Here is a 27,468-nt window from a genome sequence, read left to right as displayed (position 1 = left end):
TTGTTTTTTCATTTTATGAGGAAAGTATTTTTTTTATAAATAACATTTTATTAGAATGTAATTAATGTTCTCGTTTAGTTTATTAGCTACAAAGAACAATAATAATATACAGATTTGTCTTCTCATAACAAAAGCATTCAACCGTAATCCTTAAGCAACAATTTGATATGAAAATCCCTGAGATGGTCTAGGGAAGTAGACTTCAGTGTCCTTTTAAAAAATCCATTGAGATGGTCCATGGTTCAAGTTACAAGATGAATTCGGTAATGACTTCAGAAGGAACTCCATATGTTGTTGGAGGTGGTGCATACACGGGGGATGGTGGAATATAGAGTGGAGTTGGTGCTGGTGGAACATACAATGGAATTGGTGCCGGTGGTGGTACATAAGCTCGAATTGGTAGTGATGGCGGATCCACTCTAGTTGGTAACCTTCGAATCGCACGAAAATCTCCCAAAGTGGCTGCAACACATAACATCAACAGAAACACCTGAAAAGAGTAAAAGAAATGCCATTGGCAGTTGCAAGAACTTGAATAACGGTTACAATAATAAACTTTTAACACTGCTTGGGGCCACGGTGGCTCAGTGGTAGAGCGTTCACCTCTGGTGCTTGGGGTCCCGGGTTCGATCCCAGCCCCTGCCATGTGAACTTTGTGGTGGACAAACACCGTGTGCGTGGGTTTCCTCGGGGTTCTCCCGTTTCCTCCCACTTTCTTCATTCCACCATTTCATTCATTAATCATCATCACTGTCTCCTTTAGCCTCATCAGCATAACCATGGGACGTAAAACTCAAAGATTTCATTTCATTTTCATTTTAACACTGCTTTTTCTCTATCTTATTCGCCGTTTTATATTTGATACAAACTGTTATTAAGAATTTAATCATTTCTAGAAAGGTCAAACCTACAAAACATGTGGTTGTCAGGAATAAGCTATTTTCCCTCTAGAATTTTGTAAAATATATCCAAATTCTGGTGTAATATTTCATCGAGAGTGACAAATCTAAAATCTTCTCGTTTTAGTGTGGAATGTTACTGCAGCTCATCGTCTTGTTGAAAGAAAATCTTTGTTTAACGTCCCACGTTATGGTCTTCAGCCTAAGGGAGATGACGATTAAGGCAAGTGAAAATTGATGGAAGATTTGGTAGAATGAGAAAGGAGAAGGAAACTAAAGTACTCCGAGAAAACCCACAAACACGATGTTGTCCATCACAAACTTACTTGGTCGGGGATCGAACCAGGTTCCCCATGCACCAGAGGTAAACGCTCTACCGCTGATCCATTGTGACCCCATGAACGTCTTGTTGTTGTAACCTTTTTGTTATGTTTCAACTGTCAACAACAGATTGTGTCAAACAAAAGTATTTCCTTATTACACAAAAGTCTCATTATTGATATACATGTTGTGTTTTGAAGAAATGAGTTTTCTAGAGTAATAATTCTAAATATTTGTAATTTATTGTACAGAAAATATTAAAAGAAAAATATACATAGATCTAAGTTTTAATACAAAGTATACAAAGATACATAACTGACATGGGGGATGATTTGGTTGGTTGACTCTAGTTTAATGTTCCTTTTCAATGCTGAGTCCGTATGAGATATGGACCTATAGCTTACTGTAGGATCCGGGAGAAAATAGATTCCCGCTGAAAGTTGAACCCGAATCCCAGCTCCACAGGAGTGTGCGCTAATCATATAATCATGAAGATGCTCATATGTGAGAAAAGTAGCACAAATCATCTTAAGATTGTAATTTACCTGTAGAAAATGTACATTCAACTTTCGTGCTTTCTGTAAAATTTATCTCTACAATGCTTTATAAATGCCACCTACCCAGGAAATGTTATTTATAGAAACCATTTCATGTTATTGCTTAGAGAGAATAGACTTGAGCTATACATTCATAGTAAGACTATTCATGGCTTTGGATTGATTATTTTAACAAAAGAGACACTTACCAAAGCTTAAAACCCACTTTATTTTAAATTATAATTTGTAACTGTTTCGGATATCTAGCATATCCTTCTTCATACACTATCGATATTTTCGATATCAGAGATTTTCGATAATGTCTGAAGAAGGATAAGCTAGATATCCGAAACAGTTGCAAATTATAATTTAAAATAAAGTGGGTTTTAAGCTTGTTCAGTGTCTCTTTTGTTAAAATATACATTCATGCATATATTGGGCCATTTGCGTTTATGACCTTTGTCAACAGCCAGGGTATCTAGGAAGAAATCTACAGTTTAAACATGGGATATATATACCAAGGTACTGTGTTCCATGTCCACCCATCAGAAAACAACCCTGGATCCCACACTCCAAATACACTCGAACTAACCAGTACACCAGTGCATAACAAAGTCCATTTGGCTGGATCGAACCAGGAACCCCATACACCAGTCACAATGACTCCTGTTGTAGTTCTTTCTAAAGAAGAAGAAGTATAAGGAAATTCGAGCAGTAGATGGATAACTATTATTTCTTTCTCGTTGGCTGGAATCTTTTCCCTGCATTCATATTTCAGATGTCTGGAGATATGATAGTCGCACTAGTGAAGACTTGTTAGTTTACAGAAATAAGAAAAGTTGTTTACTCTGAAATGTACTGTCGAACTAGAAATCAAATGTGATGCAAAATTTGCGCATTTCTGAGAACCACACAGACAAATATTTGTAAAATTCGTGGATACTCATTTCAGTGAATTTTTGCTTTAAAGTTGAGTCGCACTTAACTTTTGTTTATTTCATCTGTAAATGAGCCTACACTTTCTAAACACCGATTGAAAATTGGTAGTAAACAACAGAAGCCTATCTTCAATAGATCTGAAAACGCGGAACTATTTTTTTTAACTGAATTCTATCTTCAAACGTGGAAGCTTCTCGGTAACCCCTTAGTACGAAACAAATACCCATGAACTTGTTTTGTACCTACCACAAGTTGGGATGTGTGTCAAGTTGTCCTTTTCTTATCTATTTCTCTCAAAGCAGTAATTGTAACTTTCATTCGACTGCTTTTACCTGATCCTTCATGTTAGAGAGTTATATCCTTTCCTTGCAGTTTCAAATTCAAAATCTGATAATTCGTAATGAAGGTTTCTGTGTTCACAAAGGATCAGCCAGTGAGCTGGCCTCTTGTTCTTTGAGTTCCAAAATGTAGCAAATTTCATGTCTCAAGTTCCAACCTTTCAAGAAATATGGAGTAGGATAACCAGCGCACTTCTTGTAATAAAGACACCCAGAAAATATGTTTTCTAAATCTTCCAAGAATGCAAAAAAATGTCACTAGTTTAAGTTATTAGGTCTTGTGAGTTAAATTTTATATCTTTTGATAGTTAAAAATGTTCGTTCTTTACAATAAAAGAATAGGTTTTAGGAAAACATTTGAATCTTCTTCTCCCATACAATATACATTTCAATAACGTATAATGATACAAATCCATAATGTCACCTCTTCCAATCTCTATTTCTCGCCCTTCTCACTCTAAGTTTGAATAGAGCACAACTTAGACATAAACGACATCGAGAGTGTCACCATTCGTCTCAACAACCCCGAAAGTTATGGATTGGACTATAATATTGGTTTCCAATTATTTTCACACGTCAGCCATATCCTATCCCTACCTTTCACCTCCATGGTGATGGGAAATGAATTTGGACTTAAATTGTATCAAGAGTGTGTCACCTTTCATCTCAGCCACCCAGAAAACTATGGACTTACACCAGTATCAGTCTTTTATATATATATATATATATATATATATATATATATATATATATTTTACATGTCATCACTTTCGCACCCCTCTGTGTCTTACCCTCAGAGTATTTGTTTCCAGATTGTAAGTTATATGTGTTCAAGTTTGGGAAATTGCTCCACTTCTTCCTGAATTATGCTGAAACATAAATACATACGTACATTTTTAATGAAGATACTAAATGTCCCACTCGTTTAAAAGAAAAAATTTCAATATCGCTGGGGTATATGTATAATTTATTTTAAATAATGAATTTATATACAAAGTTTCATGTTCCTATCTTGAGAGCTTCGTGAGATATTCAATTTTGCGCATAAATTATAACTATTAGGATGTGAATTTTACTAAAAGTAACATGATGCAGTTACCTGTTTAATAAAAGTAACCTATATATAGATAGATCTCCGTAAGACCTGTTGTTAGGACTTCAGTACATTATAACTTCAGTATCTACGTACAGTAATATTGAATATAAGTACGGGTCTCAGACTCTAGGTTTAGCTACGATAATCCCGAATTTAGTACATAATGTGTCCCGAAGGAATTGTTCGAGACTCCAAGTACCTCAGTTTTACTTCCAAACGAACGTTAACTTTAGCGAATAAACCGTTAACATCTCTCCAACCCTAGCATACCCCCTTAGTATACAACAATTGCTATGTAGAAAAGACCCCACCTTTATTAGTAATCCACACTCAATTAATAGGAATAATCTATTTTCTCACTCTGTCACTTATTTTTTTGTGTGTTGATCTATTTTTTAATTAATTATGATTTCAGCAAATACATAAATATAAACGTACTCGAAATCTCCATAGAGTGTTTCGGTTTTTCAGTTTAGGAACATGGGAGTTCTCCTACATGGGTAATTTCTAATTCCAATAAATAAATAAATAAATAAATTTGAACATATGCGATACTAAGCTACCTGTGATTTTTGAATTTAATACAGAGACGCATACATGAGCACAATAAGTAGGCCCTATATTTTATTGGAAATTGTAATGGTCAATAAATAACACCAAAAAGAAGTAAATAACACGATTTGTACTAAAATAATAATTCTTTTTTAAAAGAAAGTTCTAAAACGTTTCGAGGAGGGTTTCTACCTTCAGAAAGCCTCCCATACAGTACACCCATGTTTAAATATGCCTGAGTATACATTTGTTCATGCGTGTTCTGTAGGCCGACAAATTTATAGGAAGTTAGTGACCTATCTTTGTTTTAGTATTTAACTAAACTATGGGAAAACGAAATAATGATTAAAAAATTAATTAATTTAAAAGAAAAACAACTTAATTCAAAAACGCACTGAAAAGTAAAAAAGTAAAAAATCAATACTAACAGACTTTAATGATATCACTTAAAGAGTAGAAAATAATAAAAGCTCTAAAAAGCAGAAAATAAAAATTAATAATAAAGAACATACAAGCAGAAAATCATTTCATTGCTGTCATCTATTTAAAAAAAAATGAAATTTGTCCCAAGCCAAATAAATTAATTACTCATAATAGTACCATCCAAACTAATTTTATATTAGATATTAATTTATTTCACTTGGTACAGACTCCATTTTTTAAAGATAATTATAATGAATTATTTTCTGCTTTTAAGCTTATTATTATTATTATTATTATTATTATTATTATTATTATTATTATTATTATTATTATTATTATTATTATTATTATTATTATTATTTGCTTTGTAGGGCTTCTATTATTATCTCCTTTTAGTTGAAATCCGTTAGCAAAGATTTTATTAGATAATAAATTATCTTCTCAGAATAAACCTACGGTAGCAGAAGATGTATTCAAGGGCAGTGAGTTTGAAGTGTCTAGTTTAGGACATACTGTATGGTTACTCAAAACTCAAAAGGTGAAGGAGACATGAATTATAACAAATGACATATACAAAAAATTACAATTTACTGTAAATAGAGCTCCCTCTTTGCTATATGGATAGAGTCTTAGTCTTTGCGACGGGAGGCAAGAGTTGATTCCCAATGGGAGCTCAAGTGATTAAGATCTTACACCAAGCTGTAAGTCCATGTCTCATATAGCTTTTGTGCTGAAAGCGACGTTAAGCTCCAAATAAAATAAAATCCAAATGTAAATAGGTAGATGCCATTTTGAATCTGTGACTTTGAGCTATTCCAATAGTCTTATGATTTCTATAAACAAACACTATTTTCTTATTGTTCAAAAAGGAGGTAGGGACACAGATTTGAGAAAGTATCCCATTGAATAGTTAAAATCGATAATATCCCAAATAGCAAATTTTGATAAAATTGAAAATAAAAATATTGAGTTAAATGTTTAAGTGCCTCATTGTGAACACTTGCTGTCATACACAAACTAATGATAATATTTAGGGCAATCAGACACCATTGAGGGAAACATCATTGGAACTCAACTTTCCACCTTGTACCTACTAGGATATTATTCTTATAAAAAAATAAATAAATAAATAAAGTGTTCTCGTAAATTCCGTGTCCGCAAGATATTTATTTTTAAGTATAGAAGACCGATGCGCAGGTAATTAGAAAAATTAAACTAAAATATCCATTCTTAAGGCTAATTTGATTTTATTTACTTTTGTAATTTGTGTCAGAGAACTCAACTCTTTGTTTAGTTCATACATTCCTCACAGTATGTTAGATTATTGTTGTAGAAACTACAGATATATCGTTGTGGTATTCATTAGGGTCTACTTAAAAAGCTATTTCTAAAAATCACCTTCGTCGAAATATTGGATTACGGTATTTAATTGGAGATTGATTGTAACTGTGGGAAAAGAGAAATTTCCGAAAAATACAGCAATAGGGCGATATTAACTACTGAAAGTTCACATAACTTTCAAGCGAGTATGAGATCGCTCAGAGAAGACGCGAGTGCTTTATCACTAAATTACAAAGTTTAAATCTTATTTGAGGAAGTAAGGTCACTTAAAACAAAATAAAAAAAAGTCTAGGAGATCAGCCGATAAGGGTAAATTTTATTTTTAACGTTGTTTTCCAATTCTGTCGATATACCGGTACGGACAAATATACACAGAAATCCAAAACTTGTTTCGATCTATATTGGCAATCCGTTTGTCTCTGGAAAACCCTGAAGCTTTTGTCCGTGAATTATATTTAGCCGTCTTTGAGCCAATGTAATCTTTTGTCTACATCTAATTTTTCAAAGTATGGTTATGACAACATAATCTTTTAAATAAGGGGTCGCGGTTGCTCAGTGGTAGAGCGTTCACCTCTGGTGCTTGGGGTCCCGAGTTCGATCCCAGCCCCCGCCAAGTGAACTTTGTGGTGGACAAACACCGTGTGCATGGGTTTTCTCGGGGTTCTCTCGTTTCCTCCCACTTTCTTCATTCCACCATTTCATTCATTACTCATCATCACCGTCTCCTTTAGCCTAACCGGCATAATCGTGGGACGTAAAACTCAAAGATTTCATTTTCTTTTAAATAATTATGGCCAGTTATTTTTGTTTCTGAACAAGATTGTGCATATTGAAATATTCTTACATTCTTTACTTCTACTTGAATATGTAAATTATTTGGACAAAGAAGATATTAGAAAAATGTTAGAATTAGAAATCGTACTTTAAAATATACACCACTTACCGACTTCATGATGAATGTTGTACCTGGTAGGTGAATGAAATCAAAGTATACATAATTTCAACAAATCATATTCTTTTATATGTTTCGAAACTAATGTATAACAGCCATCTTTAAAATAATACTTTCAATCGATGAAACAGATAACATATCTTCCTAAAAGACACCTGTTCTAATGTGTTTCTTCAACAACGCTGACCTTCTTTCTGATCATAATCTTTATCAAGTTTCTGTTTTCGTGTTGATCAAGATATTATGTCCATTTTTAATTCTTGTTTTTGCAGTACGTGGGAATACCGGTCTTTTTGTACTGCAAAATCTATTTTGATGAATATTTTGCATTATCCTGTTCAATCTTCTTGTTATTCAGTAATTTTAAGAATATGTTATGAACGAAATAATTTAAGGTGATACATATTCAGTTAAATTATTTCCAGATCTTTTCATTTTCTTTTTAAATTGAGGAGCGTTTTTTCAAAACTCGATAGAGCACAAAACATCTTTTTTTTTTTTTTTTTTACAACAATTGCAATTTTGTTCTTATTGTATGTAGCCTCTATCGAGTTCTGACAAAACGTTCATAATTTAGTATTTTATACACATGGCACATTTCGATATATGTTAATTCTGATTTCACAGCTCGATTGGTAGCATAAAAAGCATAAAAGAAGAAGGCATACCTTCGTTTTTTTAAAAAAAATTTGCTCTATCGATTTTTTTTAAAAAAAAACGATCCTCAATTGTTTCCAGATTTTTCAATATCATGTCACTTGATTCTAAACCTACAGGGTAACTTCCTGTAGACATGCTAACTTGAAATTTTGTCACTAATGTAGAATTTGAGTTACAAATATAGGAAAAAATCCAAACACTGGAGTCTTCTCAATCTAAAGGGGAAATTTCAAAAATTTGATTTCTGAAACAAAATTTCAGAAACAATTTCAAAATTATGTCACTAAATTGAAGACTATAGAGTAGTTTCTGTATATGTACTTGAGATTTGGCACAAACGTAGGGTTGTTGACACAATAAAGCAAACAATTCAGAAAAATGGAAATTTTCCCATTTAAGGGAGAAAATTAGGGAGCACCGGAAACGCTCAGACCAGAAGGATACTTCCAGTAGGCACAAAAACTTGAAATTTGGGGGAGAATGAAGGATTTATTATAATACAAAGGAGAGAATCCAAAAATTTGGAAAATTAGGAGGTAGAGGAAAAATTACATATTGATACGTTATTTGATTCAAGACCTATAGGATATTTACTGTAGACATGGAAAGTTTGGAATTTGAAACAAATGTTGGATTGGTGATACAAATAAAGAAAAGTATCTTAAAACTGAAAAAAATCCCATCAAGGAAGAAAATTAGCGGAAATGATTTATAATCTTTAGGGAACTTCCTGAAGACATGTAAATTAGAAATTTGGCAAAAGTGCTGGATTTGTGATAAAAAATAAAGGAAAATCCGAATAATTGGAAATTTCCCTTTCTAAGAAGAAAAAGTAGATAATAGGGGTGAAAATACGTAAGTTACATCACTTTATTCGAAATCTGTTTGGGTACTTCCAGTAGATATGGAAACTTAAAATTTAGCACAACTGTAGAATTTGTGGGACAAGGAAAGGGAAACATCCGAAAATTAAAAATTTCCCTCTTCAAGAAGGAAAATTAGGAGGCTTATTCAAAATTAACTACCTATCGTTACGTCACTTATGACAATGTTTTTAAACTTATAAGGTATTTCCTGTTGGCATAGAAACTTGAAATTTGAACATATTTAGAATTTGAGACACAAATAAAGGGAAAATCAGAAAACTGGATAATTTCTCTTCCTAAGGAGGAAAAATGGGGAAAAGGCAAAATTACATATCGTAACGTTGCTTGTGACAACTATTCAAAACATACTGGATACTTCCTGTACATACGGACTTTTGAAATTTGGTACAAGTGTAGGATTTATAGTAAAAATAGATGGGAGAAAAGTCTGTTAACTAGAAATGTTCCTTTCCATGAAGAAAACTTAGAGGGGAAAGGCAAGCCTATATACTGTTACATGACTTAAGAAAACGAATGAATATATAATGCTTTCTAAAGATATGTTTAAACTTTAAATTTGACACAAAAGTAGGTTTTGTGGTGCAAATAGAGAAGAACATCCGAAAACATGAAAATTTCCCCTTCGTGAAGGAAATTTGGGGTCAAAAGTGAAAAATTAAATATTACTACGTTACTCCTAAAAACGATTCATAGCCTATAAGGTACTCCTTGCAAACACGCGGACTTGAAATTTAGCTCAAATAAAAGACATAAGCTGCATATGAAAAAAAAAAAAAACTCCGAATTTTCCTCTCCAAGGGGGGAGGTGTTTAAGGAGCAAGGGCAAAATCACATATTAAATTTAACTTCAAAGACGATTATAAACGTCAAGCATTCTTTCTGTAAACATGAAAACTTTTATATCTGAGACACTCAGAAATTCTAATTCAAATGTATGCAGTGGGATATTTTCTCTAAACAAAGAATTTCAAATTCTACACAAGTAAATATAAAATTTATAAAAATGTCAACTTTATCAATTCGTGGAAAATAATAGGAACGGAGGTACGTTAAAATTACATATTGGAGTAATTTGAGTTTGCTGTAACAGGAAACCAATATAAATTTATAAGGTACTTCCAATAAAGAAGAAAATCTGGAACTTGACAAGGAAAAATAGAGATTAAACGTGCATCACTATCACTATTTAATACACTAACTAATTGTCTATCTGCCGCTTTAGATACTTGATATATCATTGTAGATATTTTTCAAAAAGTAGTGGTTCCCTACTAAAAGCAAAAGAAAGAAGAAAAAAAAAACAAATTCCCATACAATTATCACTGTGCTAGGTCACGAAAAGAATAGATCTGAAACAATGCCACGATGGGATCCCAACAACATGAGCTCCCATCGGGAGAAATTCTGGGGAAATGTGAAATTTACAACTATAGTGCTGAGAACAGCTTGATAGGCAAACGCCTCTCGAGATGATATTGTATAGAACTTGTTTTCAATACTTAACGTTTATAGCGGAGTGAGTTCGTTATAAGTAATTTCGACGCTATGCTAGTGTCCCATGCAAGAATTTTCATTCCGATTCTTGGGTTTAGACTTAGCTTTGAACAATTCAGAGAACAACAAAAGTGCAAAAGTGTTGCGTATATAGATAGTTTCTGTGATTTTTACGAATCTACTTTTAGAATTTACTTCATTTCACCAAGGAACAATGTTTCTCATCTCTTCGTTGCGAGAAAAGAAAAAAAAACGCATTGGGTTTCTTCCGACAGATTATTCCTTTTTCCCTCAAAAATAAAAAAAATAATAAAAATAACTATGGAATTCTAATGCAAAAGAGATGTTTTACTTAAAATAAAAAGAAGTGTAGCTAATATTATTCTAAATAAGTGACATATAGTGAAGTATTTTCATATTTTGTGTTTTAAAAGAGTTTCTCTCTTCGCTGTCCACACTTAGCAACTCACACAAACGCATCCAAGCTGATTCTTGAATGCTTGCGAACTGTGAAGATACTGCTCCAAGAAGCAGAGCCAGACAGAAAGTTGAAACTACTTCACCAATAAATGCTCTATATACCTAATATATAGGTAGTAATAATGTATTAAGTGAATTCTCATCAATTGAGATTTTCTGATTAATGGAGGACAGAATCTCCCCTAAATAGTAATGCATCCAGACTGACTCATATAAATAAAAAGGAAAATGAAATCTTTGAGTTTTACGTCCCACGGTTATGCCGGTTAGGCTAAAGGAGACGGTGATGATGAATAATGAATGAAAATGATGGAATGAAGAAAGTAGGAGGAAACGGGAGAACCCCGAGAAAACCCACGCACACGGTGTTTGTCCACCGTAAAGTTCACTTAGCGGGGGCTGGAAGCCGGACCCCAAGCACCAGAGGTGAACGCTCTACCACTGAGCCACCGGGGCCCCCAATAAATGAAAAGGAATTTAATACAGATTCCAGCAAGAATAATCTTTTCGCGATCAATTTGTGATCATAAGCTATTACCATCGTAACCGGGATATGTGTGAATTTTAATATACTGGGCAAAATCCAACCAATTACGCTTTAAAAATATTTTTTGATTAAAATGAAAAATCACGCTTTTTGTGTTCATTTTGAAATACAAGTTCATATTTTATTTCACTGTTGTAGATTTTTATAAGAATTTTGATCCAGTGAGCTAATAATAATAATAAAACCGTTAAACGAAAAGATTTTACGTGAGCAAAATTAATCTTTTATTCGTAAATCGCTACAGCACAATCGTATTTATCATGTTTCATAAGTGAATATTTTCTTTTCTTTCATGAATATATATATATATATATATATATATATATATATATATATATATATATATATATGTGTGTGTGTGTGTGTGTGTGTGTGTGTGTGTAGATCTTCAGGTTATCTTCGAACTATATAGTCCTTCGGTTCGATGCTCGGTTAGAGCATTGACGTAATTAATCATCGATTTTGTATTTGTTCTGGTACTCTCACGAATTCTGGAAACAAAACTTCGAAACCCACTTTTTCTATAATTCAATTAAAGGGGACAGAATTAAAGAAATGAATCCAGATCTTCAAGCACTTATGTTTATTTATTATGGAAGCAACTAAAATAACCGCTTTGGGTGCATTTATGAAACTACTTGATTTTTTCTCCGAACCATAAATCATTGATCACGTTCAGTTGATAATCATAAACGTTACGAACTCTTCACGCAATCGGAACTTGGATTCGAATCCCGATACCGTCATAAGTTGCACATTTAATGTTCCGAGTTTCAATGAATTTGGCATCATTTCAGATACTTCTGTAATAATTACAAATTAAATTTGAAGTTAATCATAATTAAAACTGTTCCTTATAATATCGTTGGCAGAATTGAAAGCTTATATACTGAATCAAGTATTATAAATTATTCCAAGTTCTATGGTCATCCGAAAGTCAGAAAATTAAATTTGCAACTTTACCACTGAAAGCAAGTTCTACATAGAGATTCCTGCCTCGTAAGTTATTTTCGGTACTTTTAGTTATAAATTTCATATTCCGATTTCCGTATTTTGATAGAACTTGGAATCGGTTCAGAACTCTGCTCTTTGTCTCGCCCAACAAAGTGAGTGATAAATGTACTAGAACTTTGAGTTTTCTCTTGTTTCGATACCCAGTGTAATTCTAATGTGCTATCATTCAATGGGAGTGTTTCAGAAAAATGTCTCGATTTAACGCCTTTAACCCTTTAATTGGTTATGACGTAATTTTACGTCATGGCATATGTGCAATGGAAACGGCTACGACGTAGTACTAGGTCTTGACTAGGAAGTCACTAATGTTCAGTGGCAATGACGAAGGTCTCTTTTGAAAACTTTTCTTCTTACATTTAAATTGGAAACAAATCAATAGATCACTCTGAATGCCCATAATGCGCAAACAACATTGGCTTTTGGAATAAAAGATGGCACATTGTTGTTTGTAAGAAGAACATGGCTGCTGTTGTAATAAAAGAAACAGAAATTAACAAGTAGTAAATTTCAAACAAGTAGTAAATGTCTTGATGCGGCTGTGACATCTTTGTAACTTCTTTTTTTTAATTGTTGCGTGCTATTGTTGTTTATGTTAAACATACATCATTGTTTCATAGTTCTACGGTTCTCGTAGATACGAAGTAATACTTACTACGTCTGCTACCTGAGAGTACACATTTCCAGAAAATTGTGCCAGCCAAATGATTAAAACGTGTAGCCTTAATCATAACCAAGTTAATTGAATAAGAAGAAACTTACAAATTTTCTAACCAACTTACTGACATTTCTTCAAATCACGTCTTCAAATTGTTTAATATTATTTTTACATTTTTCTTGAGCATAGATGGCAGTAAGGTTAAGAAGTCAAGTTAAAAATTAATCGTTGATTCCGTTTTCATCAGAAATTAAGAAAGACGAAGCTTAAATATAGATGTTTCGTCGCATACAAACAAATTTTATAATTTTTACTACATGAAGAATTAAAATCATAAATTCCTGAAGAAAAAGAGAGAACTACATAGAAGTATATTAAATATTTTGCTACTTATACGGAATGTAAAGTTTTATATTAAAAATGAAACTAACATTTTCATTCTCAGTATGAAATAATGTGATGGGAGATTATATTATCTTGAATAGATTTAGTGTGAATTTAATTAATTTTTTTAACTGTCCTGACGACATGAGAAAATAAGGTTGCCTCATTTCCTAAAGAGCATGGAGAACATTCCATTAAAATACTCCTACGATAAGGAAACCCTATTAGACATGACGTTGGTGGACGCGGGTTGTGGCGTTGGAAAGATTTGGGTTCCCTGAGCACAGTACTAATGTCAGAAATCGGGCTTCAGCCATGAGGCCTCATCTCTTCTAATCGCCTATTAAAAGCGGAGTTGTACGAAGGTGGTGGCGTTGGAAATTGTAAGTCGTCTGAGTAAAGCGGTAATGTCAGAAAAGGGGACCTGGTCTCGAAGTCCCAGAAATGGGGTTTTCGAAATTTTATGCTCGGATCCATTCTATTTCTCTTTTAAACATGGAGTTGATGGATGTGGATGGTGGCTTTGGAAATGTCCGTGTCTTCTGAACACAGAAGTGATGTCAGAAATCGGGTCCTGGTCCCGAGGTTCCAGACATGAGGTGCGGAAGTTTTGCAAATGCAAGTAAGGTGCAAATGAGGTCCCTTCTATTTGCCTATTAAATATGGAGATTTTGTACGAGGGTGGTGGCCAGTGGCGTATTTAGGGGGAGAGCTTCCGGGCTTAAGCCTCCCCCCGAAATTTTACTTACTATAGTGAAGTATATGAAATATCTTGCAGAATTTTCACATTTTCAGGCAAAGCCCCTCCCGAAACAAAATCGTAAATACGCCACTGGTGGTGGCATTAGAAAGGTCTGGGTCCTTTGCGTACAGTGGTAGTATCAGAAATCGGGCTCTGGTCTCGAAGCCCAGGAAATAGGGTCCCGAAATTTTGTGCTCAGGTCCATTCTATTCGCCTATTAAACAAGGAGTTTTTGGTACACGGAGGTATTGGAAAGGTCTATTGAGTAATGCGGCGATGTCAGAAATTAGATCCGGGACCCGAAGTTTTGGGTTGTGCTGTAAACCTTTGCTGTGGCTCAATCTCGATACCTGATTGCGCAAGGTAAAACCATCAATTTGGCTACATATATGTGAACACGAGACCACTATGCTACAGAGCCTTTTGTTTCGTTTCGTAAACTGTTTTCAGTGTTCGATCAATCTTGTTAGATAAGCCGTTCAGATGCCAAACCAATTAGTTCTATCAAACGAGATTTTTCAGTAGTGAACATTTTAATAACTTAGATACAATGTATTTAAATAAAAGTGATTAGAACGTTTACGCATTGTAGTGGCAAATTATTACACTATGAAGTTAATCCATTTTTGCCTCTGAAAAGAATGTAGTATCTTTTAAAAATAAAAAATGTGTAAAACTAAACAACAACAACAAATGGAGTTAATCAGTTTGGCTTCTAGACGAATGTCGATTATGTAGTCTATAAACGAAATAGTTCAGGATCTGTATTGCTTCAATGTAGAATAACTTAAGCACAGAATAAAAAAATATCCAAAACTTCCTTGAGATTGCCAAATTGAAAAACACTATTGTATAGAAGAAATAGTGTTTATCTCTGTTTCCGATTTCATTTAAGCTCATGCACAAAATATTATTATAGAGTAACCAGTCTTAATTAAAAATAAGGAACACATGTTTTTGTGGTACCACAAAATTTTGCTATTAAGAGAGGAAAGGAGACGTTTCTATTAAGTGATGATGCCAGATTTAATTTCTTGAGGGAGGCGCAAACGGAGGAGTAATGACAATTTTGGGAGGACAGCTATGATTTTATTTTTTGTTTATTATTATTATTATTATTATTATTATTATTATTATTATTATTATTATTATTATTATTATTATTATTATTATTATTATTATTATTATTACAGTGAAACCTCTACTAACGGACACCTCTATAAAGCGGACACCTCCCTTAACGGACATATTTTGTAATCCCCAAACACTGTAATAGGAAAAAACATATTGGCAAACCTCTCTAAAGCAGACACTCTCTAGTACGGACACGGACAGTCTTTTCTCTCTTTTACAAGTATTATTTACCTCCGTATTACGGACACTTTCTCTAGAAATAAGTTGAAAAGTGTAGTAAAAATACATTTTTAGTAATTCATACATGTGTCACCAAGGATGCACTGTGACAACATTTTGCCTCCTCAACTGTCTGCTCAGCAATCCAGATGAAGAGTCTCTGTTTAACAATATTCTTATGTACTTTGCTTGCATCCAACTCCCACCCAAGCTGTTTTAGACACAAAAGTGATTGACAGTTGCCCGCCGTTAGGGATGACACGTTATGCTACTGTCCCGTTGGAGTCTCTAACCAACCAGAAGACAAGTTTAGTATTTTTTGCCCTCAGGTATATATATTGTCTCAATAACGACACTTCAGGACTGCAATTACCCCATAAATTATAGCGCCATACTGAAAACGAAGGAAGTACTGATAAGTGTAAAGTGCAGAGAACTATAACATGTTATTTCCATGTGTGCCCCGAACATAGAGTATTGGATGACATGGGATAATGCATGTAATATTCGTAACTACGCGATTCATGCAAAAATATTTTTTTTTCTAATTGTATATTATTTTGCTCACTAATTTACATAACAAAATACTGAAACCTCTTGAAGGCGGACACCTCTCTATAGCGGACAATTTTTGGCTCCCCACGACTGTCCGCTTTAAAGAGGTTTCACTGTATTATTATTATTATTGTATATCAAACAAGAATTTTATATTACGTGACCTACATTATAATACGTAGGCAATGGGGGCAACTGGTGTACGGTGTGCAGGCAACCCGTGGCGCCTGCCTCTTTCCAGTAGTACTGGGAGCGTTTGGCTCGATTTTGCCTGAACTCGGCCAATTGATGTGACGTCATGTGGATCAATTCCCTCTTGATTTTGCATGAGGTGCCTTGGCCTACTTAATAAATTTTGAGAGAAGTACAAAGAACCATCCCCCATTAATTTCAGAAATTGCCAAATTTAAAAATTTGATGTGAAAATAAGGTGAATTTCCATTATGTTCAAATATCTCTCTATTTATTCAATAAGAGTCCAGTGTGGAAATTCGCTTGGGTTCGAGACGTGAAATTCGGTATATCAATCCTTGCTTCATACAACATGAGACCTGTCAGAAAAATATCAGACGGTTCTCCTGGGAAACCAATACACTCACCTAACTTTTTTTCGTCTTAGTCCCTTAAAAAGGTAATCCATTATTTTGCCAATAGATGGTTTCAGTGATCTGTATCTCGCTTTGTATAAGTCCGATCGGGTTCGACGAGATGGCATTCAAACGATGAGATTGCGTACTACAAACACTGTTCGGATAGTTGTGATGAGTTGACTCAGTGTTGTGTGAGCGCGAGTCAAAATGGACACTAGCAAAGAGAAAATACGCTATATTTTACAGTTTTTCTTCGATAAAGGCGAAAACGCAAGTCAGGCGGCTGCAAATGTGAATAAAGTGTTTATGGTCCCGATACTGTAACAGCCAATTACGCGCAATTTTGGTTTCGTCGATTCCGTTCCGGTAATTTTGACGTCAAAGATGCACCATGCGCTGGAAGGTCAAGTGTCGAAAATGTCGATAAAATCATGGACATTGTTGCGTCCAACCGTCATGTAAGCACTGTGTCGATTGCCCAAGAGCTAAACATTGCACGAAAAACCGTGTGGAACCATTTGCATAAGGCTGGATACAAAAAGAAGCTTGATGTATGGGTGCCACAGGAGTTAACGCAAAAAAAAATCTCATGGACCGAATTTCCATCTGCGAATCGCTGCTGAACCGCGACAAAATCGACCCATTTCTGAAGCGGTTGGTGACTGGCGAAGAAAAGTGGATCACTTACGACAACGTCACGCGAAAACGGTCGTGGTCGAAGCGCGGTGAGCCGGCGCAAACGGTGCCCAAGCTAGGAAGGTTTTGCTGTGTGTTTCGTGGGATTGGTAGGGAATTATCTACTATGAGCTGCTCCCCTACGGCCAAACCCTTAACTCGGAACTGTACTGTCAACAATTGGACCGTCTGAAGGCAGCAATCGCCTAGAAGCGGCCAGCTTTGGCTAATAGGAGAGTCATTGTGTTCCACCAGGACAACGCCAGGCCACACACATCGATAGTGACTCGCCAGAAGCTCCGGGAGCTTGGTTGGGAGGTTCTTATGCATCCACCTTATAGTCCGGACCTGGCACCGAGTGATTTTCATCTGTTCCTGTCCATGGCGAACACGTTTGCTGGTGAAAGAGTCACTTCAAGAGAGGCTTGTGAAAATCGACTGTCTCAATTTTTTGCCACTAGGGACAAGGGCTTATATTAGAGAGGCATCATGATATTACCTTCCAAATGGCAACACGTTATCGAACAAAACGGCGCATATGTGACCTAAATCGGATCATTCTAACTATGGTAAGTCAAGCCTTCAATGTCATGCCAAAATAATGGATTACGTTTTACTACACCAGATATTTCCCTCCTGCTTAAACGCATCGAGTTTGGTAGCATTTTTGTTGCTGGGAAAAGATCTGGAACCCCTCGTCGGAAGTACTACCAGAGAAGTAGTCGTATTTCACTAATCTCCTCTTGGGTGCGAAAGCAAGTGTCTTCATGGTATCTTTTGGTTTTTAAGAAGAGGTAAAAACCTCACGAGGTTATGCCCAGCGAAATCTTGCCGTAATGAAATAGACAACCACATGAATGAAATCATTATCCTGGTGTAGTCTTCGAGATTTTCAAGTGCACATATCTGGTTGTTTTTGACAAAGATCGTCACGAAGACAATGGGAAATGTCGGAAGAGAAGTCATTTGTATCTGTATCTACATCTATCGCGTATGTACTTATGTTACACATTGCCTCTGCAATCGAAGAACAAATCAACATTGTTGTGATTAAGCTACTCATCCGGCTATCTTCTTTGGGTTTTCGTGTGCTTTGGTCAGGCCTTGGCGAGGTCGGATGTATCCACAGAGTTGATTGTGACTTTGTTCTCGCGTCCTATCCGTACACCCATAGCCTATCTTTACCATTTCATCCTCGCCGAGACTACAGAAGAGCATCCAACATCACCACTTCTCTACAATAGAAGATGCAAATGAAACTAACACCATCTGCAGAATAAAGTCACATTTGAATTCTATTCCATAACCCAAAATTTAGCTATGCTATACCATGTAGTTTTCCATACGCAATGTAGTTTCCCCAAAGACAACGAAAATCGAATTTTTTTCTACAGGCCTCGTACATGCTTTTTATCGTTTAGGAAAATTATCTTTCTAAAGGAAAAATGGAGAATTTTCTATAAAATATGAAGTTTCCCTTTCTCTTATTCAGTAAATTACCATTGTGAACATTCAGGTAAATTAAAAGTGTGAAATTCAGTATATAAACTGTGAATTATAAACAAAATACGAATTCAAGTTTTCAATAATTCTAAAGGAAGTACGTCGGGGTGAGGGGGGGAGGATTTCTACAATATACAAATTTATGGTTTTAAATGTATTCTTCCCATACGAACAATAGGCACATTGTGCTAACATCAATAATAAATGTTTACTTGGCGTATGTGCTATATCTTAAAGAATACAGCAGCATAAAAGGGACACGATGGATTACTGGTGGAACTTTCAACTCAAGTGTGAGAATTTCCTCGTTCGACCTCAGGATATGCAAGTTTGTGGAGGACAACATCGTGTCCGAGGGTTTCTCGATTTCTTCCTTTCCTCCAACGTTCTAATTCCACAAATTATTTCACAAGTATTGACTATCATCAATCACTTTTTTCTTGTCCTGCAGGGCATGTTCAATGTGACCGAAGATTAGAAATTTCATTTCAGCAACATACAATAAGAATAAAACAAAGGGACACAATCCTGCTAATATTCAACTTGTACGGTGTCAGCTTCCGCATTCAGCTACGTTCCTTACTGGATACATTGGAACACTTATTAAGTTAAATATATTATGGGTACACGTAAGTTCTTCGAAGGCATTGCCGATTCTATAAAATAAGAGTGTTAAATGTAAAGTGACCCTACTTGCGGAGGAGAGGCTCATTCTATTTCCAAATGGCCGGATTGAACAAGTCATTGATTACGATAGTGTAATTCAGCTCTGATCTGAGACATAGGCCTATAGGGTTGAGATTGTAGTCTCTACCTGGTTTCACGGGGTTCCCACATGATGGAATCGGATAGGGTTCTTCCCGATTGTGGTCATATCATTGAATTCGGTACCTGGCTATGTCTGGACACCTCTGGCATCAAAAAGAGGATGTAAGCTCTCCTTAAAATGCTACGGCATTATCAATGGAAATGCTCAAAGATTCCTTAGTCGCTAAGGACGTTTTCTTTACCGTTAGATAGATGGTAATAAAGGAATATTCCATTGTATATGTGAGAAGAAAGTGTACTTACCTCCAAAAGTAATCCCAGATCACTGAGTTCAATGAATTTAGACATCACTTTAGGCATATGATACATAAGAATGTGAAGAAATACGAAGATTTTTAGTAAATATGAACATTTTCTCAAAATATTATGAAATATGAAAATTTAAAATATGCTATTTTGATTCAACATACCACGAAATATTAACATCCTTGTTCCCATTTCACTACAAGGCATGGTTTAAAATATGAAATGCCATTTCGAATCTTGAGAGCACAAATGTCATAGGTCCAGTTCTCTAAATTTTTCAGGAGACTGTTTCGAAGTTTCAAAATAATGACAAAAATCCGGATCGTGACTGAAATAGTTGAACATTGGGGATTAAGTTAAATATATTATTGGCCTTTTGAAGCATGCTAGCATATCAAGCTACATAGTAGGTATCAAGCTATCGAAATAGTTGACAAAGCCAATATTGACAAAAATTGGACATATGACATTTGCGCCCTCAAGACACGATATTTTGTCTCTCTCTAGAATGATATTAATTCTAATTAATTCTGCTTAGAGATCGAATGTCTTTTTTATTATTATTTTATGGAAAAGTATTTTTGATAAATAACATTTAGTTAGAATGTGATTAGTATTTGTTTGCTTTATTGGCTACGAACAATAACAATATACAAAACTGCCTTCTCGTAAATATATATTAAACTGTAATCCTTATAACAACAATTTGATATGAAAATCCTTCAGATGGTCCAGGGAAGTAGAGTTCTTTGTCCTTTTAAGAGATCCATTGAGTTGGTCCGTGGTTCAAGTTACAAGATGAATTCGGTAATGACTTCAGAAGGAACTCCATATCTTGTTGGAGGTGATGCATACACGGGAGATGGTGGAATATAGAGTGGAGTTGGTGCTGGTGGAACATACAATGGAATTGGTGCCGGTGGTGGTGGTACATAAGCTCGAACCGGTGTTAGTGGCGGATCTACTCTAGCTGGCAACCTTCGAAGTGCCCGAAAATCACCCAAAGTGGCTGCAACACATAACATCACCAGAAACACCTGAAAAGAGTAAGAGAAATGCCATTGACAGTTAAAACAACTTGAATAACTGTTACAATAATACACTATTTCTCTATCTTAATCGCCGTTTTGTATTTGATACAAAGTGTTATTAACAATTCAATCAATAATTTCCAGAAAGTTCAAACCTACAAAACGTGTGGTTATCAGGAATAAGTTATTTAGACAGGATTTAGACAGGAAGGTTTACAGATTTTGTACCGAAATATACCGAAATTGTGGTGTAATATTTTCTGAGTGTGGTGAATCTACAATCCTCTAGTTTAGAGGGTGATATGTTACTGCAACTGAAGGTCTTGTTGAAAGAAAATCTTTACGACCGACGATCATGCTTTTAGGCTAAGAGAGACGATGGTTAAAGCATGTGAATGATGACGTGTTGTTATCTTTTTATGATGTTTGGATTGTCAATAACAGATTGTGTTAAGCAAAAATATTTCCTTAATTATTACACACAAATTCCGTAATTGATGTACAATTTCCGTTTTCAAGGGATAAGTGTTCTAGAGCGATAATTGAAAATGTTTGTAATTTATTGTACAGAAAATATTAGAAGAAAATACACATAAATTTAAGTTTTAATAGTATGTAAAAGTACATAAAGGAAATGAGGTGAAAATTTTGATTGGTTCATGAGTTTAATGTTCTTTTCCAACACCGAGTCTATACGAGACAAGGACTATAGCTTAATGTAACATTGAAAGAAAATAAGTTCCTAATCAAAGTTGAACCCGAACCCCAGCTCTTTGAGGTTCTAATCTTATAATCACGAAGAAGCTTATATGTGAGAAGGGTATCATAAAACGTATATTGAGATTGTAATAATATAATGATGAATGAGGTCATATGAGAAAAAATTAGCATAAACTATATTGAGATTGTAAGTTGCTTATAGAAAATGGACATTCATATTTCATCTTTCTGTAAAATTCATTGCTAATATACTTTATAAATACCGTCTCTCCTAAAAATATTAGAAACAATTTCATGTTATTGTTCGTAAGGAATAAACTTAAGCTATACACAAATACACATATTGCTCTATATTCGTGGTTTGTGCTTACGTTATTTGTCAACAGCTACACTATATAGGAAAAGATCTAAATTTTAAAAATGGGATCTGAATCATTGTACTGTGTTGCTTGCCTACCCACCGGGAACCAACCCAGGACCTCATACTCTAAATACACTCAAACTAAGTATCAAGTATTAGAACACTCATAAATTGAAAAGTAAGTCATAAGCTGCAGTTTTTAATGATGTTAGTCCTGTTGTAAATGGATGGGTGTTTAGACCAAGTATGTCAATTTCAGTGTCTCAAATGGGCAAAACACCTATCAGTGCCCAACAGTGCGAGCCACAAGTGGAAAAAATCCATTTTCATATTTAATGATGTATTTAAAAAGTAAATTAATACATAAAATCTTACATAAGCTTTTTAAGTTTTTGTCAGTTTAACGTCCCACGATTATACACCAGGGCTTAGGGAGTCGGTGATTATGAGATAGATGATGAAACTGTGGGAAATGGCAGAATCCCGAGAAAACCCTGGATCAGTGGCGGAGTGCCCACCTTTGGTGCGTATGATCGCTGGTTCGATCCCCGACCCGGAAGTAAGTTTATGGTGAACAGTGTCGTATCCGTTGGTTTTCTCGAGGCACTCACTCGTGTTTCGTCCCACATTCTCATTCCATGAACTCTTTCATCATCACTCATTTGTCTTAAGAGGCCTCATCCCGGCGAAATTAAAATGCCCCAAATTTTACAGTAATTATGTGATATCTTCAAATAGATAAAAGATAATTGAAATGTGGAACAAGAGCGCCCTAGACAATATTATTTTGCGTGAGGTACCTTTATCACAAGTCACCTAGTGGCTTTCCGTTTTCAGTCGTTTAGAAACGCGAAAATAAATGCCGATTATCAAAATGACTCGAAATCGAAAGCAGATAATTGAGTCGTGATAACGGTATCTCATATAAAATAATATTGTCTAGGACTCTGTTGTTCCACATTTCGATTATATTTTATGTATTTGACGATATCACAAAATTACTGTAAAATTAGCGGTATTTTAATTTCGCCGGGATAAACCGTGTTAATCATCAAATCACCTTTAGCCTAAAGGGCATAATCATGGGACGTTAAACATAAAGATTTTCTTAATTTTCAGTGGCAGAAATATCGTTATCTAAGCAGCTCGAAATGAATGTTTCAATATTTGTAAGGACTTGTTTGTTGTTATCAAACCTCACTTTCAATTCCGAAATAACAATTTACAAGCGGATTGAAAACTGATCTTCCATAATATGTATTCTAATGGAATATATATACAATAATATTTTACTTCTAGCACTAAGAGAAGAAATTCTTATTTTCTCAATATTGATTTCAATTGAATCCATGAGTTCGAAAACCAGTCATCTCCACATTTTGACAAAATTGGGATTATGGCATTTTCCAGCTCAACTCATGTGGACACACATTTAGGATGAAAACAAATCATCTCCTTGCACTAGTTATAAAAAATGTTTTGCATTGAAATCATCCCTTCAGTTTGAAAATATGAAGTCTTCTGAAGATAACTTTAGTTTTTTTTTTTTTTTTTTTTTTTTTTTTTTTGTAGTCTGTGAAATGGAGATGACTGGTTTTTGGACTCAATGATTCAATTCTAGCGCCAATGAAGAAGGCTTCTTCAAAACACAACTTCAAATTCACTGTCTGCTTTGAATTATCAATAATTTATTAACATTAAAGTATCATAAATGTGTTGAAAGATCTTCGTAGAACCTAAAATTGTATTATATTTTCTAATTTCAATCGCGTCATGTTTCATTCATAATGTTGGTATGATTTCAGTACATTGAGCTAACTATCAGTGATAGAGTTCTTAGCTCGGGTGCGAGAGGTCCCTGATTCGATTCCCGGCCAAGTAAGTCTTTAGTAGACAACATCGTATCCGTGGGTTTTCTCATAATACTCACGTTTTCTCCCACTTTCTCGTTCCACCAATTCTTCCATTCACTTGTCTTCCTTAACCTAAAGGGCATAATCGCTGGTCGTGAAACTGAATTATTTCATCTCATTTTCATATTGAGCTAACTATAGAAGATCAAAAATTGTACATAGATACGTCTCTCAGATGTTTCGGTTTAGCCAGGATAACCCCTAATTTAGATACATGTCCCGAAGAAATTGTTCGAGACTCCAAGTGTCTGAAGTTTCAGTCGTTAACAAAAGTTAATAGGTCTATCATTCACATGATATTAAAAAAAAAAAAAAAAAAAAAAAAAAAAAAAACTCCCACTTTTATTAGTAATCGATACTCAATTAACAGGAGTAATATAATCTGTCATAATTTTTGTGCATTGACCTATTATTTAATTAATCCTGATTTCAGCACGAAGTAAATGCATAAATATAAATATATACCAATTCTCCATAGGATGTCTAGTGGCGAATCTAGTCTGGGGCCGGGAGGCCTGGCCTACCCCCATATATTATTTATATATTTTTTATTAGTTATATATTTATAAAAGGATATATTATTTATATATTTTTGGAAGTTTATAGTAAACTCGTGATATAACTATCATAGTTTAGGGTCTGGTTGGTCCCCTAGATTTCACCTTCTAGATTCGCCCCTGAGGGTGTCTCGGTTTTCCAGTCTAGAAATATGGGAGTCCTTTCATATAGGTAGTGGCTAATTTTAATAAATTAATAAATTTGAAAACATACCATACTAGTTTATCTGCAATTTTTTAATTGAATACAAAAAGGCGTACATGAGTAAAGGAATATATTTTGTTGGTAATTATAATGGTCAATAAATAATTTGTCAATAATGCCAAAAAAAAATAACATGATTTGTTGTATTAATTGTATTATTTCTGAAAGAAAGTTCTGAAGTGTTTTGGGGACGGTTTCTACCACCAGAAAGTCCCTCATATCATACTACTATCACGTGTAAATATACGTAGGTATATATTTGGTCACATGCGTTCTGTAGACCGACCAATTTATATCAAGCTATTGACCTACCTTTGATTTAGCTTTCTAACTAAACTATGGGATAACAAAAGAATGGACATATTAAATAAAACAAAGAAAATATAATCTACTTGAGCAACGCACTAAAAAGCAGAAAAGATTAAAACAACAATATTAACTGACCAGCAAAAGAGCTAAAAAAGTAGATAATAATAATAATAATAATAATAATAATAATAATAATAATAATAATAATAATAATAATAATAAGCTTAAAAGTAAAAAAATGATTCATTGCTATCATCTATTTTAAAAAACCGAAGTCTGTGCAACACCAAACAAATTAATTTCTCATAAAATTACTATCGAAATTAATTTCAGATTATACATTCATTTGTTTGTCTTGGCACAGACTTCATTTTTTCATAGATAATTATAATGAATTATTTTCTGCTTTTAAGCTCCTTATTGTTATTATTATTTTCTTCTTTTTAGTGCTTCCATTATTATCTACCTTTTAGCTCTTTTGTTGAAGTCGGTTATTATTGTTTTTAAACAAAGTATTTTATTATATAATAGATTATCTTCTCGGAATAAACCTAGGGCGGCAGAAAATTTGTTCAAGGGCTGTGAGTTTGATATGCCTGGTTTAGGAGATATAATACGGTAACTCTAAACTCAAAGCGTGAAGTAGATACGGATTACTAGAGAAGACATATGTAAATAGAGTTCCCTCGTTGCTATATGGCTAGACTACTAGTTTTGGGGGGAGAAGACAGGAGTTCGATTCCCAGTGGATGTTCATGTGATTTGGATCTTACATTGAACTGTAATTTCATGTTTCATATAGTATTGATGCTGTAAGGGACGTTAAGCTCCAAATAAAGATAAATCCATATGTAAATAGGTAGTTACGGTTTTGAATCTGTCATTTTGAGTTATCTCCATAGTCTTATATTATATAAACAAGAAACTAGTTTCTTGTTCCTTAAAGAGGAGGTAGAGACACAACTTTTAGAAAATATCCCATTGAATAGTTAATATCGATAATATTTCAAATAGCAAATATTGATAAAATTGAAAATTAAAATATTGTGTTAAAATTTCAACTGCTTCTTTGTAAACATTTGATGTCATAAGAAACCTAATGATACTATTGAAGGCAATCAAACATTCAGAACCACCATAGAAAATCAACTTTATACCCTATATTCATAAAGATAATATTATTATAAGAAATAAAGTGTTATCGTAAATTTTATGTCCGCAAGTTATTGATTCTAAAAATAAAGAAGACGGACACGTAGAGAAAGTAAATGTGAATGATTGTTAATGATTAGAAAAATAAAACTACAACAGTTATTATTAAGGTTAATTTGATAAATTTATTTTTGTAAATTTTTACTCTTAGAGAACTCATGTTATAATACCAATGTTTGGAGAGAACCTGGGAAAAGCTCTTAATTTAACTACTATTTTCCTCATAAAATGCCAGATTATCGTTGTAGAAACTAAAAATATAGGCTATAATTTAGCCTTCATCAGGGCCTACGTAAAATTTATTTCTAAATATAATCTTTGGTGAAATATTGGATAACATTTAATTTGGTATTAATATTGTAGTGGTGTAAAAAGAGGAAATTTCGAGAAAACCAGCGATAACCATGTTAACTACTACAAGGTCACATAACTTTCGATTGAATGTAAGACCGCTCACACTACGCGCGGCGAGAGCTTTATCGCTGAAATACCACTTATGAATTTTATTTAAGGAAACAAGGTCACCTAAAACATGAGATGTCTGGGAAATTAGTTGAAAGCGTAAATTTTAACGTTGTTTTCCAAATCTGTGGATATAGGAATAAATATAGGCAGAAATCCAAAACTTGTTTGGATATATGTGTGTTTGGCCTTCCGCTTTCCTTTGGAAAACCATGAAATTGTTATCCGTAAATCATACGAGTATTTAGTTTTCTTTGACTAGATGCAATCTCTTGTCCAAACACTTACATTTTCAGAGTATGGTCAAAACAATATAATCTCTTAAAGAATTCTGGCCAGTTTTCTTCTTTTTTCTGGAGAAGTCTGCGCATATTGAAATATTGTGACCATTAAACAATATTCTGTACTTCTACTTGAAGATATAAATTGTTTCGACAAACAAGAGATTAGAAAAATGTTAGAATTATAAATGGTACTTTAAAATATACACCACTTACCGACTTCATGATGAATGTTGTATCTGGTAGATGAATGAAATCAAAGTATACGTAATTTCAATAAATCATATTCTTTTATATGTTTCAAAACTAATGTATAACAACCACCTTTAAAATAATACTTTCAATCGATGAAACAGATAACATATCTTCCTAAAAGACACCTGTTCTAATGTTGTGTTTCTTCAATA

The 27,468-nt window shown here is 34.1% G+C and overlaps 1 long non-coding RNA gene across 4 annotated transcripts; it reads right to left on the bottom strand.

Moving 5' to 3' along the window:
* Window positions 1–61: 61 nt before the first annotated feature.
* On the bottom strand, window positions 62–27,426 carry LOC145686607 (uncharacterized). Of its 4 annotated transcripts, XR_014131629.1 has the most exons (3): window positions 7,389–7,546; window positions 3,825–3,902; window positions 62–490 (listed from the first exon to the last, which is right to left on the bottom strand). It is a non-coding gene; the product is annotated as an uncharacterized LOC145686607 (long non-coding RNA). The 4 variants fall into 4 exon arrangements; XR_014131628.1 differs by lacking the exons at window positions 3,825–3,902; window positions 7,389–7,546 and adding an exon at window positions 27,278–27,301; XR_014131627.1 differs by lacking the exon at window positions 3,825–3,902 and having other exon boundaries at window positions 7,389–7,541.
* Between the last annotated feature and the right edge of the window lie 42 nt (window positions 27,427–27,468).

This window comes from Thermobia domestica, chromosome 5, assembly GCF_964235325.1.
Source record: "Thermobia domestica chromosome 5, izTheDome1.hap1.1, whole genome shotgun sequence".
NCBI classification, from domain to species: Eukaryota; Metazoa; Arthropoda; class Insecta; order Zygentoma; family Lepismatidae; genus Thermobia; species Thermobia domestica.
This window is presented reverse-complemented; position numbering and strand designations above follow the sequence as displayed.